Raw genomic sequence first — 5,995 nt, 5'->3', positions numbered from 1 at the left:
AGAGCCTGTGGATGGAGAGATCTTTGCCAGGTCTATGTCAGAATATACAAAGAGCTCAATAATTATACTAGCAAAGAATTAACAACTCAATTACAGATGGGCAAACAAGCTAAGTAGAGACGTCTCAGAAGAAATAAACTTGTCCAGTAGTCATAAAAATGTTCAATATCTCTGGCCATAAAGGAAATGCGAACCAATACACTTGAGATGGGCTAGGAAGGCGGCTCAGTGATAGAGTGCTTGCCTTGCAAGCACGAGGCCCTGGGTTTGATTCCTCAGCACCACATAAACAGAAAAAGCTGGAAGTGGTGGTGTGGCTCAAGTGGTAGTGAGCTGTATCCTTGAGCTGAGGAGCTGAGGGTCAGTGCCCTGGCCCAGAGTTCAGGTCCCACAACCGAACAGAAACAATAACAACACTAAAAACAGAATCTCTTGACTTGCTTCTCTTTTTCCATTTCATTTAAGATTGATTATAAAATATTGTTGGTGGGAATGTAATCTTGTTTAACTACACTGAAAAAACCCACAAAACAACTATACCTACCTTGTGGTTCAGTACTACCATTCTTGGGCATTTATCCAAAAGACTAAAAATCAGGATAAAGTAAGGCCACCTACATATCTATGTTCATTGTCAAGTTATTTATATTGCACAAATAGCTTCAATAGATGAATGAATCAAGAAAAAAATATATATACAGAGTAACGTTACTCATCAATTAGAATATTGCACATTTATAAAGAAATTGATGAACTGGAAAAATTTTTGTGAAGTCAGGATGCATGTTTTCTCTCAATTGTGGAAGCTTGGTCTATATGAAAATATACAAAGTATTGTATGCACGTACACCTAAATATATTTCATGAAGTACAGTATATGTTGGAAAGAATTTAAATGGTGTAATTCTTTAGAAAATCCAACAGTACAATAAAATGTAAATGAGGAAACTGGCACTTGAAAGATGGGTAGGAGGTGAATGAAGTCACAATTTTCAATGCATATCCAATGAAACTAGGAAAATTGAGGGGAAGGAGCTGTTTCTGAGATGGGGGAGATGATGAAAAAAGTGTCACAGATTAGGATTCATTGTACTTACAATTAAAAATGTAATTAAAAATAATTATGCCTGAGCCTACCTCCTGTGATTTCCATATTCACACTGCTGAGTAGACATCCCCTTTCCAAACCATCATGAAACACCTCATCTTACTTAGAAAGGGTACAACTTTGCTGTGTCTGTGAACCAAGGAATTGTAGGCAGATTAAATTAATGCTGTCCACATATGCCAAGCCATCAATATAAGGCCAGAAACCATGAAAATATTACAAGAACTGGCAGGGGAAACACTATGACTCCTACAACACAGGTCGAAATTTTCTAACTAAAGATCCAGGATCACAAGAAATCCAAGAAAGACTGGATAAACGGGATTGCATGAAACTTAAGTTTCTGCCTGACAAAGAACATACCAAGCTAAATACAAAACCCATGGAATGGGAGAAGAATTTCATGAGCTATTCATCAAACGAGATCCTAATAGGAAAAAATATATAGATAGCACAAAAATTGCCCCCAGTAAACCCTGAAATAACATCCCAATTAATAAATGAGGTAATGACCTAAAGACAAACTTCTTAGAATAAGTAATTAAGGCCAATCAACACAAGAAGAAATGTTCAATATCTCTGAACATAAAGGAAATGTAAACAAAAACAACACTGTAATTCCACCTCACTGCAGTAAGGAAGGAAAATAAAAACATTTTAATGTGATTAGTAACAAATGCTGTCATGGATGTGGCAAAAGGAGCTCTATCACTGCTGGTGAGAATGTAAGTTGTTCAATCAGTCTGGAGACTGAGATGTGCGTATTAAGGTTTGGAGTCAACTTGTGTAGAAAGTCCATGTGATTTTTTTTATCTCCAATTGGCAACCAAAAAGTCACAAGTAGAGCTGTGGTGCAAATGAGTAAAATGGTATCTTTCATTACAAAATCTCAGGGATATTACCCACATTTGCGTTCAAGCTCCAGTACTGGCAGTGTGGGGGGGTGTCTGTGTGTGTGTGGGTCTGTGTGTGTCTATGTCTGTGTATCTGTGTGTGTATGTGTGTGTGGTTCATGTGGGGGGGGGAGCTAGTGATTTCCTGACGGCATCAAATGTTTTGGTGTATTTAAAGTATTAAAAAAAAACAAGGTTTAAATGTGCTGTGATTTTTTTGTGTTTCTGTATGTATGTGTCTATCTGGTATAGGTGTGGGTGTGGTGTGTGCATCTGTACGTGCATTTACAGATTTTCTTGCTTGTTCTCAACTTGTGTTAACAAAATGGCCAGACATGAAGGGTGGATACTATGGTTTAATGTTATGACAATTTTCCAAGGTTATGTTCAAGAAATGATTATTTGAATTGTTTATTGAATGATAGAGAGGGAGGAGGAAGAGGGGGGGGAGAAAGACTGGAGTTCTAAATCTAAGACTGAAACAGACATATTCAAGAACAAGTCTGCAGAACTAGTTCCAGTGTTGTGCCTTCAGTCAGCTAGCTGTAAGAAAGCCTCTATTTGGCCATAGGTGTGGATTGTATGCAAAAAGACAATTCCGTAAAAACAAATTCAAATAGTCTGAGACACTCGCACAAGTTCTGGACATCACTTCCTCATGGGCTGCTGTTGTGCAGGCCCAATATTTGATCTGAAAAGAAACTTGGAATTACAAAATTTAAAACCCAGTCTAGTAACCACTAACAGGCCTGTGTAACTCCTTGGTCCTCATATCTGATACTGTGACTTAGTGGCAAAGGCAAAGGGCAGTTTTTTAGCTATTTCAGACTTCTCCCTTAGTCCTCCCTTCTCCTTCAGTCCTGGTTCCACCACAGACTTGGTTCAGGTCTGTGACCCTGAGTGTAGATGTTTGAATCTACATGGTGTGAATGGAAATTTGGCCTCCTACTAAGATAGAAGTTTGAGGGACTTGGATAGCTGTGTGCAAGTCTCTTTTTAATAGCCAGTTCTTTGTGCACATTTAGTTTAGATGCAGGGATACATTACTATTTAGTCGCAGTGGTCACCCAATGTAGAGCAAGAGAGACAGAGTAGAGGGACAGTCATCAAGCTCACGCCATCTGTCATTTTATGCTGCTTTAATTGACATGTTCTTCATGTATTTTAGTAATTCAAGAATAAAAATTAACATTACATATAGATTTTTAATTGCCTCTTTGTTTCTGACAAAAATTAAAAGTAAAAATGAATTTAAATAGAAAGGCAATATGGTAAGAGCAGGGGAAAGGAATGGAACAATGATCATGGGCAGCTCCTGAAGTCCAATCTGGAGGTTTTATTTACCAACATCAGGTAATAAAATGAAACTATGTAACAAGACAGGCCTGCCTGCTTTTTCTCAGCAACAAGGCAGCCCTGTCTGCTTTTCTTAGCAACACAACAGCCCTGCCTGTCTTCCCTCATTTATGCCAGAGTAAAAGGGGTCAATAGACCATGACTAAAGGAGGAAATTAAAGCTATCATTGAAAGATAAAAAAGAACAAGCCCTGGATATGTCTGGAAACCTATAAAGCATCTGAAACCTTAAACACTTAGGCCTTTCAGAGACCAGTCTTTTACAGAAACTAAATATTCAGAGAGAAAGTCTAGATGTGCTCTGAGATCTGTAGATTCCCTTACTCAGAGAACACACAGACCTCCCAATGACAGAATCATCCCTGCCAATAATACAACTTCCTAGTGAGGCTCAGAGAATAGAGGACAAATTAAACTTTTCTCACTGCCAGAAACCAGCCCACACCCTGAGGGCCCCAGGACAATATGGGTTGAAGGGCTCAGCCCTATTGCAAACAATGGATGAAGCTCAGAGTCCCACACTTATCTCATGATGTACTCACACTTCCTAAATGTCCAACAGCTTCCAGATGGTGTCCGTAGCCCTTCAAAAAGATCAAAAACAAGTCGTTTATATAAGGATACAGTTGGACCTATTTCAACCATGAGAAGTACAAGTTGTCATGTCGAAAATGAACTTTACAACTTGGGGGGGGAGGGTTGGTGGAGGGGGAGGGAGGATGGGAAGGGATGGGAAGGGTAAACAAAGGAGGAGGCTACAATGCTTGATTAGAAATGTACTCACTATCTTGCCCATGTAATTGTAACCCCTCTGTACACTATTTTCACAATAAAAAAACTAAAATTAAAAAAAGATCAATTTGTGATGCCTAGCTCTAAAGCCCAAACTCTGCACCCAGTGTTAGCCCTATTGAGTGACTTACAAGCCAAGTGGGGCTCTCTGATAAATTTCCTAAAACCATCGGACTCCATGCCAGCATCCAGTCACATGTCTTTTGGTGACAAAGCCTCGGGGTCATTCAAGACAGAAGCAGCCATGACCTCAACTCCACCTGCCATGGGCAGTTCAACAAGACTTACTCTTTTGCTTGCTCAAAAGTTGGTTTAATTTTGGGATAATCTCACCAACACTGTCTCCTAATATCACTGCCCCCAAAGGGTGACTCCCTCACCCAACCAAACAGTCATACAAGCTGGAGGTGTTGTCTTTGGACAGGACAGACTAGCCTTACCATGAGCCCATATCCAGGGGCTCCTCTTCCCCCAGATGCCTTGGAAAGGGCATCTGCTCCCTCCACCAGCAGGCCTACCACTCCTCCCATACTTGCACTGAACACAGCAGCGTCTAGCCAGATGGACACTGCATGTCCATTTTGTGAGAGCTGCTGTCTCCAAGTTCTATGGTTGAGGAGATGCTAGGCAGGTTCTTGTGCTGGCAGGTGGGCCAGGGGACTCTGCAAAGCCATGCAGCAAGGATTCACCTACCAGCGTGCCCAGTGTGCAGCTGGCCAAGCCTCATGTCTGCTTGGGCTCTTGCTTCCCTGGATCTGCAATATTATGGAAACTTCAGATTCCCCCTGCCAGACCAGAATTGAATTGCCCACAAAGAGCACCAAGTACTCCTGGTCCATCTACTGCAGTCTTCAGCAGTTTCCTCCCACCAGCATGGAACTCTCTGGTGCAACCAGATTTAGAGGGATATTTCTGGATAGCAAGCAAGTCTAGTTTTTTTTGGAGCCAGCAGTCTACTAATATAAGCTCATCATCTGCCCCCTGCCAACCTGGAGAGCCCTGCCCCACCCAGCTCCATTGCCCACCCTGTGTTTAGGGCCCCCCCTGATCTCAGATTCTGCTCCTGAATCTGCCCATGTGTTCTGAAAAGAGCCCAGAGAAACCCTTGGCATTTGTTGTGCCCCAGAAGTCAGGCCACAGTGAGGCTTCTGCAGCCCCCAGCCTTGCTCCAAGCATAGCCACCAACCAGGTAATACCCCCAGGTTCCAACGCAGACCTCTGATGTGTAATAAAAAGAGGCTGTGCTTGTGCTGGCACAGTCACCAGTCAGTAGTCCTGGCACAGGGGCATCTGCTAAGGCCACCCCATGTAGCTGTGGGGCTCTGACATCAAGACAGAAGCAGGAAGGTGCACACATGCAGGCTGCCTTTGAGAAGCTCCTCTTACAGGTGCAAGCTTGGTGGCCTTTGAAGCACAATATGACACTGCAGAAGATCACAGCACACTAGAAGAACCCAACAAGCAATGTCCCTGTGATCAGAGACCTGACTGAGGCAGGAAATGAGAGAGAGAGAGAGAGAGAGAGAGAGAGAGAGAGAGAGAGAGAGAGAGAGAGAGAGAGAGAGAGAGAGAGACAGACAGACAGACAGACAGACAGACAGACAGACAGACAGACAGACAGAGACAGAGAGAGACAGAGACAGAGACAGAGAGAGACAGAAAGAGAGAGAGAGAAGCTATGTGTGCTTTATACTTATTTCAATATCCTTGCTGAGTAATGCATATTTTTATCAAGAAATAAAGAGGAGAACTTCAAACTCTAACTCTGATGAAGTAGCTAAGATCAATCTAAACTTCTTACCATAAACAATCACAAAAGTGGGAGCTATGTGAAACTATATATGTA

Source organism: Dipodomys merriami, unplaced genomic scaffold, assembly GCF_024711535.1.
Source record: "Dipodomys merriami isolate MVZ:Mamm:240054 unplaced genomic scaffold, mDipMer1.0.p SCAF_167, whole genome shotgun sequence".
NCBI lineage: Eukaryota > Metazoa > Chordata > Mammalia > Rodentia > Heteromyidae > Dipodomys > Dipodomys merriami.
The sequence above is the reverse complement of the archived record's forward strand: the minus strand, read 5'-3'. Positions refer to the sequence as shown.